General features: G+C 37.6%; 2 long non-coding RNA genes across 3 annotated transcripts; one reads left to right on the top strand and one right to left on the bottom strand.

The window, feature by feature from the left end:
• Positions 1 to 1,269: 1,269 nt before the first annotated feature.
• On the bottom strand, positions 1,270 to 2,950 carry LOC149987440 (uncharacterized). Of its 2 annotated transcripts, XR_016498362.1 has the most exons (3): positions 2,810 to 2,950; positions 2,508 to 2,643; positions 2,013 to 2,283 (listed from the first exon to the last, which is right to left on the bottom strand). It is a non-coding gene; the product is annotated as an uncharacterized LOC149987440 (long non-coding RNA). The 2 variants fall into 2 exon arrangements; XR_016498361.1 differs by lacking the exons at positions 2,013 to 2,283; positions 2,810 to 2,950 and adding an exon at positions 1,270 to 1,777 and having other exon boundaries at positions 2,508 to 2,798.
• A 2,456-nt stretch (positions 2,951 to 5,406) lies between these two features.
• On the top strand, positions 5,407 to 9,602 carry LOC149987439 (uncharacterized). Its single transcript, XR_016498311.1, has 2 exons — positions 5,407 to 7,986; positions 8,697 to 9,602. It is a non-coding gene; the product is annotated as an uncharacterized LOC149987439 (long non-coding RNA).
• The last annotated feature ends 4,351 nt before the right edge of the window (positions 9,603 to 13,953 follow it).

The following is a 13,953-nucleotide window of genomic DNA, read 5'->3' as shown; positions in this document are numbered from 1 at the left end:
TATTATATAAATAATAATTAAAATAAATATATGTCCGTAATACATATCTCTTAATAGTCAAACTTATATATCTTTTAACTTATAACAATTTATTAGATAAGATTGTTTGCTTATCTTCTATTTATACCTAATATTTTGTAAAATTTTAAATAATATGTTAGAAGATCCAAACTAAGGATTGCAAAGACTTGCTCTCTCAAATACAACGACTACCACCAATCAAATGTTTGAGGGTGACTTCACTTTAAAAAGATTGGAAGCAAATCTCAAAGCAACTATGACCATTTTCAACATATTTTGTGAGGCTAGTAGAATAAGAATCAATTGGAAAAAATCAATTAAGATATGGATTCCAAAAAATCTACAAGATTTAAAATGGCATTCTAAGCTTGAAATGACATAGCTAGAAGAAGACATGAATACAAAATATCTATGCTTTTTAATAGGATTTAGACTAATAGAAGAAAAAATCAAAAACAAAATCATACAATAGATCAACCATATATGAGAATACCAAGAACTAGTAGGCAAAATACATACAATTTGGTATCTATGATCCTACTCCTTCATAACAAAATTTATATTCCAACAAACTCACTGAAGAATCGAAAACTTCCTTTACTGAGCACCCCTTGATAAAGCAACTAGAGCTAAGGTGGTGTGGAAATACATCAAGTAATAGACTCAAAGTATTAGACCTGGCTATACATGCAGAAGCAATGTTCACCAAACTAATAGTAAGAGGACTTCAACCCAGCCATGAACCCTAGAAGATACTCCCACGACACAAAAATAATCAAGCCAAAGTCACAAGATCAAGAAGAAGGCAGCAACACCAACATTGGATCATGCATATCCGAAAAACAGCCACTAATGCATCAACACTGTGGAAAGCAATCGTACAAGCATAGTCAAATATTAGATCAGGATTAGAGCAAATAGACCAACTACTCATGAGGAGATCATGAGACAACCGCTCTTTGGAAACCACCTAATGTACAAAGAAAATAGCGACCTAGTAGGAGCAAAACACAACTCCACATTTTCCACCTGAGCCAACAAAGGGGTATTCACCATCAAGGACTTTTGGTTTGAGGAGCAACAGAGCTGGAAATCCAAAATAGAACTTTGCTACCTCAGTTCATGCATCCTATCCCTGAAGCCAGAACTCCTCGTCCATAGCATATCCTAGATTTTCACATTGCGACCACCACCAAGATAAGGTGAGTGGATCACTGCATCAACAAATGAACCTATCCATACAATATATCTAATAATTCAAATCAACCTCATATTCCACCTCAGCATTAAATACAGAGTGGAACCATCCAAACAACTCATAAGACTCGGCAAGGAATCTATCCCTACCGGCCCCCTGGAGCAAGTTTGAATTCTTATTACTATGGATAATTAAGTTACTCACTATAACCCTCTACAGGAACTATCGGATTCAAAGAGAGACTGGATCTTTGGAAAAACACCCATCATCCGACTACCTTGAGACCCAAAGGACTGGGAGTGAAGCTAGAGAGGAACTCACAAACAAGCAAAATTCTTTAAATATACAAGCAAAAGAGGCTACAGCTCTGCAATTCTGTCCGAGATTAAGAACATGGCTAATGTAGGCTTTAGCCTGAAATAATGCAAACTGCTAATCTAGAGACTTGCACCCATGGCTACCAAAGAAAATCTCAGCAATGCATTGGCTCATGTGGGCGGGAGGCTTATCAATTGGTGACTGGAAACAAAAAGTGAGCCGAGATAGTTCCTGCCAACTCTGCAATGACACCGTGATCAAATCCCTTAAACATGCCCTCTTCAGATGTCCGATAGTCTCCAAAGCCTGGATGCAATTTAGCCAACTACGTGCCTCCGCTAACTCAACAGACCTATGACGCTCATGGAACATCATTAGCTTGGACAAATACTATTGAAACCGCAACATCTTGGACTGACAACACCGCATGGGAGATCCTCTGGGGCACATTGGTATGGAACATATGGGTAGATAAATGTAACCAAGAACTAAATAACACTTCCTTCAACCTTGGCAAAGTACTATACAATTCATGGAAAGCAACCACTCAAATCAGCATAGAAGCATGGCAGGATATATATATTGTCTGAAACGCTCCTTTGACAAGGTGCTCGATCTGAAGCTTCTTCTTAACAGAATCTAGACTACATGGGGCATTTTTTCTATAGCAAGGGAAGGTGAGCCGAAGTAGAAATTAACTCTACCTGAGGCCTTCCTGCCCCTCAGGCTTGCAATCCATAGCCCACCTAGCCAATTCAACATCCCAATTCATCCATCTCCCAAACAAAACCGTGACTCTCATCACTCTGAAGAAATCAACATTGATCTCGACATAGATGTAGAAGGCGCTATTGAACAGCTATTCGCCGAAGTTACACAAGACATAGACAACTAAGCTAGAGCTACTAACGGCAACATCGAAACAATTGACATAACGGTCAAAGCCACACAACACCCGATAACCACTCACCTTTGACTCCGATAGCAGAACCGATTTGCAATCTCTTCTTACGACACCTGGAATGGAGGAGCTAATGAGCAGGCCATCCGACACCTCCCAAGACTTGGCGGAGGCACCAACAATGACGGAGGACGAATCCAGGAATCTACAACGAAGAGAGGAGAGAATTAGAAAAATGAAAAACCCCAAACCTTACACGGCATTTGAACTCCAAGATGTTGGCCGATCATTCGCACTCAGAGGCACATGGCAAGGCCAAGTGGCCTTGGAGGTGTATGCAGCTTCAACACAACATTTGGAGAAGACTACACCTGTTGGATGAGCGACGGCCTCGGCTTCTTCAATCTAGGCTCAAGGCACCCACTATAGAGGTTACGCACATCAGCATAACATATCGAAAGTATAGGAAGAGTGTGTCAGAAACCGAAAAGAAATAATATGATGGAAAAATATCACATTCCCCTGAAATTTCCCGAAATATCAAGAATACCCCTCAATTCTTGATAATAGCAAATCTACCCTTGCATTTTGTGATAATTGCAAAATTGCAAAAATGCCCTTTGGATTGATAAACTATCTAATTCCAGTTTTTTTAGTTTGAATTGGGGCCGGGAGGGGCACTTTTTCTCACAGCCTGGGCCCCGCACTAAATAAACGCCTATCTTTACTGAAATTTTCCCTTCTTCACAATGAACGTCCTTGTTCTGACAACCGGCGTCTAAAACGACCAGCTCAAGAGGGGCAGCAGAGTAGGCAACCAGGAACAATCACAACAGAGAAAATAAAAAGAAGGAAGTCGATGGATGTGACCTCGGTGGCAAGGCAAAGAGCAAGACTGATTTGGTGCAGCAGAGGTCTCAACGAGCTCAGCAGATTCAGCAACACACCAGGCGCAACAGTAGATAGTCAAAAACTTGTGGAATTGACCTCTAGACTTCTCTGATGACACAAAAGCAGCAGCATGATTGGAGTTCTTTAACTTCTTAACAAATCACCCACAAGTGAAGACTTTGACAAGGTGTCTGGTATCTGCTGGAGTTTCAGTGATCCACAATTCTCCTCTGTGCTTCTTTCACTTGGTACACTGCCGGAAAATCTGCGAAGGCAGTTGGGGGGGGGGGGGGGGTGGGGTTTATTTAGTGCGGGGCCCAGGCAGTGCCGGAAAGTGCCTCTCTGGGGCCCCAGTTCAAACTAAAAAAACTGGAATTAGATATGTTATCACTTCAAAGGGCATTTTTGCAATTATCACAAAATCAGTGTCGGAGCTGGCAGAACCTGCGAGTGAGACAAGGGGTCATGCCAATAAACCCTGGGAATGAGATCTGAGTGCGTTGCACGACTTCTGAAACAACTAGTATATCCAGATATAGTGCATTATGTTCAAGAAACAATGAGTTTCACGGAACTGAAGACGGAGAGGGAGTTAATGTGTGAAACATTGCCTACGAAGGTATCTCCAGAGGAACGGTAACCATGAAGATGACAGCTTAACATTGCCGGGAGAACGCCATCTTGGTTCAGAAAATTAGATGATTATCAAACTAGTTTCAAGTTCGAGTGAGTTGATGGTTGGAGGAGCTGTACAAGACGCATGAGAATAAGTAGCTTGTCGAGAATTGCAGGCTATCATGAGTACTAAGTTCCGGAAAAAATTCTTTTTTTGCGCACAGCGGATAGCCAGAAGTCTAGAACTCCTGATCACAGATGATCGTATATTGCTTTTTGAGACCATTTTCTGTTTACTTCAGTCTCGACATAGCGACCCGATGTATTATTATATATATATATATATATATATATATATATGATACTGCGATATTGTAAGGGGATTTGAGGGATGCAATTGGCTTCATATCAACGCATGAAGAGTGTGCTTAGCCAGAGTTGCTAACAGTACATGGTTCTGATCATTGTAAACATAGCTAATACTCCGATCTCAGCGAACGGGAAGGAAAGTTGTTCCAGATCATCATGTCTTAGTGAGCTACAAAGCAAGGTCACGCGAAAACTTTAATTTAACGTTGAAGTTCCCCAGTGTTTTACTCAATGAGTATATTCTCTTGGACCAATCTGGATTTCAGGGCTATATTTATCCTCTTGTCAGTACAAGGGTATGTGACACATGTAACGCGCTCCAAGTTCAGTCTGGTTGCTTTCGGGACCTTGTTAAGTGGTACAGACAGTCACGTTGCCTGTCAATACCACTTAACTGTCCTGAATCGAAGATTCAAACCCATGCAAGAGCGATTTTCTCTCTGATTGACATCATTCACCCGGTTGAGCGTTGATATGAGATTTAAACAGGGACGGTAGTAATATATAATTTAAGCAAATGCCTTTTTGTAACAACGTAAATTAGGGTGTTAGTTACATGTGTGTCTTGGCATATGATTGATTGATTTAATCAGTGATGCAAAGCCTTTATGGTGAAGATTTTACCAAATAGCCACTGAAGAATTTAGTAGCGAAAGTACATCGCCTTGTGTATAGATCGTGATAGCATTCATGGTTACGACAGTTCATTTAGCAAAACAAGCCCACAGACTCCCACTTTGTCCCAACTGGAAACTTCTAAACAATGGCCCATTGCTCACCAGCCTCTTCGCTCAAGCAGGGAAAATTCTCGAGATCTCTGTCTATCAACTTGGCCAAGCATTCCTCAACCAATGGCACATTGAGTGTTTACCATGATGGAGATCGAAGAGAAAGCTGCACAATGCTGGTGGAAATGTACAAGATGGAGATTCATGAGTACAACGCCGTGTAGAATTGATCTTTCCAGTATGTAATTAAGAGCTAAATAGCTGCATTGATGCTGGGCAGGACTTTGTCGACTCATACACGAGTTCAAAGTCTGAAAAAGTGGTCTGAGGTACATATATGTGAAATGCAATGAGAAATTGCATGAGGATGGTGTTCACTTTATTAAGAGCTTTGTTAAAACATACGTCAAACAAGTACGATGCAAGTACTTTATATCCACGCTCTTGCTAGAGTGTTCTGGTCTTTGATAAAAATGCAGCTCTAGTTTTAAGACTGCTATAGTCGCGATCACTTAGTACCGACATCCAGTTAGGTGGGAAGGATGTCCCCCTAGTACTTCCCATGAACGCACTTGCCCTCCCTGTCATTCATATCAACACATTCAACCCACACGTTAGTTCTCGATTGAGACCACTTTTAAAGTAAACACACAGAGGAAATTAAATAGGTAGATCACCCGTAAAACCAACTGAATTGGGTTTTCCACAAGCACTTTAGTAGAGCAAAATCACACATATGACTACTGATTGAAAAACAAGAGTCATTAGTTTAGTGAGTCAATGTAAGAGTTTTGAGATAAATAGCAAAAGAATAGGATGTCAGTGCAAGGAGGGGTCTTTGGTAGAGTCTCTTTGATAAAAAACTTTAAAATAAATAGTTTCTTCTTAATTTAACTAATATAAATTTATGAGTTTTTTCATCAAAGTTTTTGTCATTAAAAAGTTAAATAGGCCAGGAACTAAACCTGATCTGGACAATTTAAAAAGGAGAAGGAAAAATAAATAAAAAAATAAAGAAATAAATAGGAAAAGCTAAGGAGAACAAGTAAAATAAAATAGAAAGACGATCAAGAGGGCGAGAGGCTGCCCCTGAATGGCGGCAGCCTCCTCGTTGATACGGGTCCGGGTCGCCTCGGACCCCTTTCTTGATATTTTTTGTTTTTTCTGATTTTTTCAAAGCTTTTGGCTCCGATGCCTCGAAAGTTTTTTGTGGATGTTTTTCAATGGTGTGGCTGCGGGATTTCCTTTGCTCTGTCGAGGATGGTGGCAGTATCCTCCTTGTTTCTATTTTCTGTGATCAGCATAGAGGGTCGACAATTCCATTCTAATGCATGCAGTGGCGAGACTTGGTGGTCTTCTCTTCTTCCTTTTGTTCTGATTTTTCTCGTGAAGCATCCGACTGTGGCGGTGCTGCGGCATTGGCGTTAGAGTTGCGGTTCAACTGCGATGTACATGGTGTTCCCATTACGGTCCGTGGTTTGGTTTGTAGTCGACGACAACAGCGTGGTGAATGCGGAAGATCAAGGGGTTGTTTCTTTCATTTTTTCTACTTCGATGCAGTTGGGTAGAGCTGGAGAGGGCGGACGGTTGACGATTCGACTTTCTTTAGTTTCGTGGTTCTTCTTGTTGTTGGAGTGCTGTGGTACAACATTCCTTCTAGCTTTGTTTGTTTGTTTGTTATTTTTTGTTTTGGGTGCGGCAAATCCACACACTAGTTACGAATCGGGGTCTCTACTCTAACGATGATTGTTGCCCCCTTCTTGTGTTCAAATGTGTATAGAGCGTCGCAATTTTAAGGGAGTAGGCGTAGGTTCTTATGTTTTTTTTTCTGTCCATCTTTTTAAGTCTACATTGGTGCATTGGCTGCACGGTGTTCTGCAAAGGAGATAGTACTTGGGGTGCACTCAAGTGGCGGTTCTTCCTATTGGTTTGATTCGAATTGGACGATTGGCGGCAGTGCGATCGACGGCCTGGTGCCGTGGTGGCTTGCAGTCAACTATGGTGCTTTTCAAGAGTGCGACGGTACCAAAGTTCGCAAAGTCGTAGTTGGAGCTGCATTGAAGCGTGGTTTTTTGGTGTGTACAGCATCACTTCTTCCGAGGAAACGTTGATCTTCTTATTGGTTGCATCATTTTCGGTGTTCTGGGCATGGATTAATGGTGCTCTAGTGCTGCTGATGTGCGTCAAGTGAGTGGCACCGGATTTTTATTCAACTACAGAGACATGATCCTTCTGGTGTCACAGAAGTATCTAATTCTGTGCTGAAGCGGCTGTAGCTACCATTCTAGCGGAACGTTGCAGTTAGCGAGCGGCGGCATATTTGGAGTGTAGCTCGTCGTACTGCGTATCATCGTCTCAGGGTGGATTGTCAAGTGGATACCACCCAAGCTGTTAATGTGATCAATCGGATCAACCCCTTGATGGACTGCTGTACAATACCTCGAACGCTGGTGAATAGCAGAGACTTAGAGTTACAGAGCTCGTAAGAGAAGTAGGAGCGTAGTTGTAGCATATCAGTGAAAATATTTAGTAGACATACCCGTGCTCACGAAGTTATTCAATTGCACTTTTCGTTGGTCAACAGTTGGCCTACATCAAACAACGGAGAAGTCCAGGGTTTGTAAAGGACCGGAGGATCTGTCTGTAGGACTCGAGCCTGCGTGGAAGTGTTACCTGTGTGGAGGGATTGAAAAGTTGAGGCTGGCAAGAGAGTATTACGAATTGAGTGATTTTTCGTAGTGGGTATAGGCTGAGTTCACTTGGATCAGTTCCCGCTGCTGCAATTGTATTTAATCACACTTAGGTGGCCAATTCACTTGTTGTGAACTAGAATAAACTTCCAACTAGTGGAAGTTTATTTAAGCTCACAGCATTGCAGCTGAGAGGTTGTACTACGAGAATGGAGGAGCTTTGAACGAAGCGCCACGGTCTTCATCTTCCGTTATGTATGTTTCCTCCTTTCCCTCGCAATGTCTTAGGCGTCTCGAGCCTCACGAGAATTAGAACGTGAAGGTGTTTCTAAATTGTTGAAAATGCAGTTCTGGTCGCACACAATCAGAGTTCTAAACCCTGTTCATGTCATTCTCTGTATTGGTCGATCCCCATGTTGACGACTCCTACTTTCAATGTAGAAATTTTTCTTTTTGTATTCTTCAATACCCAATTTTTGCATTCTTCTACACATAGTGTTCAGATTTCATCTCATCAGTTCAGTCATTTTTTCCACTTTAGGGTTTAAGATCTGAGGTAGTATTACAAGAGCTACTTGTTGCGTGTCGTGCCATTCATCATACTCTACTTTAGGATTTTAGATTTACATCTGGACCTTTACAGTGTACTGTGTATGTGGTGCTTCTTAGCTTAGATTTATCAAAAAAATTGACAATGTCCCCTGCTTCAATAAGGAGTACTTGCTAGACATTCTTCATTTTGTTCATCTCTACGGTTTAAGGTGACGGCATAGTTATTCTAGTGCTCTTTAATTTCTCTTCGTAGAACTCTCTATTTAGATTGAGGTTAAGTATTGGATATTGCTTAGATGAACCTACTTGCAATCTTCTTGATGTAACATATGTACTAATATAACATATTCATCTTGTCTTTGTAAATTATTGATGGTTCTAAATCTGTGTGTGTGTGTTGACCCTGCGCAAAGACCATGTTGACATTTCCGAGGAGCACTGGTTTTACGAGCTTGTGTGTTGCACAAGCAAGAGATGTAGTGCTTTAGTTGGATTGCTAAACAAGTTTAAAAATATTTCAATTTCTCATATTGGTTGTATAGATTGCTATTCCCAGATCTGCTTCTACACGCCTGATATGATGCCCACTGAACTTGTGACAGTGTTAGTTAGAATTTATGATCGAGCCTACAATGTAAGATATCCAAGTGAGCAGCGAGTGATGGATCTCATGGTGGAGTTTGCCATGCAATGCAAGGGTCTCAAGAAGCCTACAGGAGGACTCAAGTATTTCATTTGCATTCATTGTGGGAAGTCCACATTTTTCAATAGATGAGGAGCGGGCTGCTGACTTTGTTGGATCATCTCTCTTGAAAAAATAGAAAGCCAGAGTCACAAAGGGTGAAGCATTCAAGGTAATAGAGAAGGTTACTCTTGCAGCTAATTTATTCTTTGGGGCAGCACCACCAGAGGCAAAGAAGGCTGTTCTTAAAGAGAAGATGAAGAAGAAAGGCCCATCTACTACTGAGGATAGATCGAAAACAAGAGAATGAAGAGGACTTTTCACCCCCGCAAAAGGTGGTGCAACCTGGTAGGATGGGCCGGGGATTAATGGAGGTTACAACAGCGGCCCTCGACACAAACTTGCAAGCACTAGAAAGTACATAGTTGCAAGCACTAGAAAGGCACCCATCATGGCAAGAACTAGACAACATGGGGAGTCAGCATTTCGATCGTAGGCTTGGAGTCCATAAAACGACAAAGAGGGAGTATGGGGGTGTTGTTCTGGATTTTCAAACATTGCCCCACGAGCTACAAGTTATGCATTGTTACAGACATATATATTTATTCTAATAATTATATATATGATTAATATATCATTACAAGGACAAATGTAAAAAAAACATAATAAACTACAATAATGCTAATAAAAAAATCTCCCTTAAGTAGAAAATTAGAAAAAACAATAAAAAAATGGATTCATGAGTTCAAGAAAAGAAATAAATCCAAAAATCCATTGATCATATCAAGATCCTTTAAAATAACAACATATCAATAAATAATGTTCAATATCTTGACATAAATGTGTGGACGATAAATACAATATGGTTTTTCTTGGGCCATTGTAGACCATCATGAAGAAGTGCACTGGTAAGTTTAGAATATATCATCTAATTATTTTTGGTCATATTTTTCAAAAAACACCTAAAAAACATTTTTAGTGGAAAGTCCAAAAATTTAAACACATTTTATTTTCATTTTTTGGTTACAATTGTTCGCTCTTGATACAAACTACTAAAAGAATGTGTATAATTATTTTTAGAATTTTTTTCTATACTTCGATGCTATAATGTGGCAAACCTAGTCTTACTTCTTTGATATGTCCATTCTTTCTTTCATTTTTCAATACCCATTTTGCAACCCCAAGAGACTCTAATCCAAGGTTATTTGCTCCTATTATAAGAATGAAGTCGTTTAATATTGTCATGACATTGTCCAATGCCATTCAAACATTGATATCAGTTCTTTATAAAAGTAATCATTATTGTTATAGCAACTATGGTTGAGTGTCAAGGACATGAACTAAAAGAAGATGCATAAACATGTAAAATCTACATCAAAAGAAAAGTGACAAAATAGAAATAAAGAAGTATGTATATTAAAAGAAAATTGAAATGGCTATTGCCAAAAGACAAGGAAAATAGAAACTCTTGAATCTAATCTAAAAGCAAGAAAGGAGTTGATAAGAGTGAAGAAGACTAATACAAAAAAGACTCTCAATATTAAGTGAGTCGTGATACCATACACTCTCGTATTACATGTTGTTTTGCTCGGGAATGCATCGGGTACTTAGCTGTGGAAGGTGAGATTATGTTTCACAAGTAGCCAAGAAACCCTAATAATTTTTGTCCATACAAGAAGAATATAATCTAAATTTCAATTCAAAAGTGCTTAAAACACTCCTTTTAGTAGTCTTAATCATACATAAATCCCAATTACCTTATTACTTTCATATTTAAGCAATTTAGATTTTTCTTATAAGCCCTAATCCTAATCACTGAGCTTTAATAAGCTATAACATCCAAACCGACCATTCACTTGTTGTGGAATTTGGCATGCAATTGTCAATGTAAGTCTTCTATATGCTCAAGAATTTTTAGCCCAATCCAACTTATAGATTATAAGAAAACCTCCAAAAATTGCACTAATGTCATTCGGCCGCCAACTTAAAAAAAGAAGCAGAAATCCCAGTAGTGATTTCTCCCTTTCCAACCGTTAACTTTGTCTCAAAATTGGTATGTAGCTTGATCTTCAAGTCCTTCATTACCATGCCAATTTTCACCTTAAGCTGACTAATAGATCTTTAGATATCATAGAAACCCTACCCAACCTCAAATTGCCACCTTCAGAAATCCTCTTGTGCTAAAAACTAGATATCTCTAAACCATGCTGTTAGATTATTACAAAACTTTGTATACACTTAGCACACCCAATAATCCAAACAGTACCAAGTTTTTAACTATAGATGTCACACCAATTGCACGAACTAGCCAAAATTGCTAGCCCTAATTATATTATATTAAATCCAAATCAGTGATAAAAACCCTGACTTTGAACAACAATTGCTAAGTCCTCCAAAACCCTTCCAAAAAAATTCTTATGTCTCTAGAAAGAACTTCAAGCTAGCTTTCAAATTCTAATCTTCGATCTTTGAAATGAATCCCTAACTTGCCCTCGGTTGTCATTTTAGTGACTAGAAGTCTGATTTCGACCCTATCTCACAAATGGTCGACCCCCGGATATCAATCTAACTTATCCTAAGGATTTTTTAGCCCAATTCTATCCTTAACTTGACCTTAGTATCAACCATATCAACCATTTACCTTTGCTATCCTGATTTTAGTAATTTATGATCTATCTAAGGTAGTAGAAGAGTCTCTACAACCTAGAAGGTAAAATTACTAACTAACCTTCAACCTACTAGCTATTAAGATAAGAAAATAACCTAAGAGGCTTTTATAAAAGCCATGTTTAGATACCTCAAATTATAATTGAACTTAGATAATTAGATATTAATTAGAAATTCAATTTTGATTATAATTTCACTATATAGTCGTATTACATCACGACAATTGATGAATTTTTGATGAGAAAACTTCATATAGAATTGAAAATTCAGTAATAAATAGCCTTAAATATTTAAGTTGAATACTAACACGATGTTAAGATTTTTAAGATAAAAGATGAAAGTTAGAAGATTTTAAAATAAAAATAAAAATAAAAAATAAAATTAAAATTAAAGTTAGAATTAATAATTAAAAGTCAAGTGAAAATTCAAAAGTAATAGAAGTAAAAGTTGAAGGTTAAAAGTAAAAGTTTAAATGTTAAGATTAAAAGTAAAAGTTTAAATGTTAAGATTAAAAGTAAAAGTTTAAAGTTGAAGGTTAAAAATAAAATTTTAAAGGTTAAGATTGAAAAAAAATAAAAAAAAATTAAAAGATCATATTAATTTTTATTTTATTTTTTATTTTATCCTTAAAAGATAAAATTAGATGGAAAGATAAGAATTTAAGATTAATTTCTAGAGTGAGATAAAAAGTTCTTTGAAATTATTAAATAATACTAATTAATGATAATAAGATAAATGATTGACAATATAGCATTTTAGGTGCTGAGAGATGTGATTAGAGGGTGATTAGGGAAGGAAAACTTACTTAGAATATGTCAAGTTGAGGGCAGCAGATTCCTTGTTGTTTGGAAATTTTCCAACATTTTCCTACAGCTCTTATGTTTTTGAAATTTTTTGTGGTTAAGGTTGATTTAGAGTTTCTTCTATCTACCAAATTTCATCGTGATTCAAGGTTTGACGTGCAAGATATGTGTTTTCAAAGCAAGGTGACCTGAGTTGCCTGGATAGCAGATCTACTTAAAAATTCACTAAAAATCAGTTAATAGTTTAAAATTGATAATTATAATTTTTCCTAAAACCACACTTAGTAGAGTTCCTTCTCCATTATATTTCAGCACAAGAATGTAAGTAAGTGCTAAGATAAAATTTTTCAAATCTAGTTGTTCAAAATTACCAAGGCAGTAGGTCCCTTGACATTTAAAAATTCATTAAAATTTTGATATAGCTCGAGAATTAGTGATTTAAATTTTTTAGTACAATAAAATTTAGAATGCATTTATTTCAATACTCCACATCAAAGTTGAGTTAGAAGTCATTGAGTTATAGATTTTTTAAGCCAACACTTCTACTCTACTAAGGCAGTAGACCCCCACCACCTTGAAAACTCACCAAAACTTCGTCACAACTTCAAATCAAACGTGCCTTATGTTATTACAAAGCTAAGAGTGAGTAGAATCTGCTTACAAAGTATTAAAAAAAGAAAAAGAAAAGATATAGACTATGCGAGTTAAAACCAAGACCATACAAGTTTAAAGAAGAAGTTTTGCATTCATAAGATGGGAGAATATTTTGCCATGGCTTTGCCACAAGAAGATGGAGAGAGAGAGAGAGCTTGGCCACCTAAGCCCTATTAACCAGGTGGAAGGAGGCCCAAAAGTGGCGGACATATTTCTACCATCAAAATCGGAAAATCCCTAATCAAGATCAAAAGTCCTCAATAACTCTCAGCCTAACCTCAATTTTAAGGCTGGAAATGCCTAGAATTCAAAAACTAACATCTTTTTGGTAAAAATAACACCACCAATGTCTCTAAAACATATTTTTATCCCAAGATCGACTATTCACAAGTCCAAATCTGAGTTCTAAAACTTAAGTACCTATTAATTTGCTTATTTAGTTATGAATTTCAACTACAATTCTAATTCTAATTAGCCTACTTGGAAATCAGCAAGGATTCTTGCCATCAAAGCCTTTATAATCACCATTCTTCAATTTTAATACCTTTAAGCATGAACTCTTGGCAAATCCAAAACCTAATTGCAAATTGGCCTTGAATTAATATGCTTGTGATTTTTTCCAATTTTTTTTTTTTTTTCAACTTCAAGTAGTGATTAAAATCACTATGAGAGGAAACTCCACCAAAAAATTTATCTTGTCTTCATCTTTTTAAGATCATCATTAATTTAATAATTAGACTTTATATTATTAATCCAATTAAATTATAAAATAAAATTTAAGCTTACAAATCTCAAAATTAATTAAAAAGATAGAGCAATTAGGTTTAAGGGACTTTTTAATGATAGTCAAATTAGAAATTAGCT

Source organism: Physcomitrium patens, chromosome 18 (genome assembly GCF_059467195.1).
Source record: "Physcomitrium patens ecotype Gransden chromosome 18, ASM5946719v1, whole genome shotgun sequence".
Classification (NCBI taxonomy): Eukaryota; Viridiplantae; Streptophyta; class Bryopsida; order Funariales; family Funariaceae; genus Physcomitrium; species Physcomitrium patens.
This window is presented reverse-complemented; position numbering and strand designations above follow the sequence as displayed.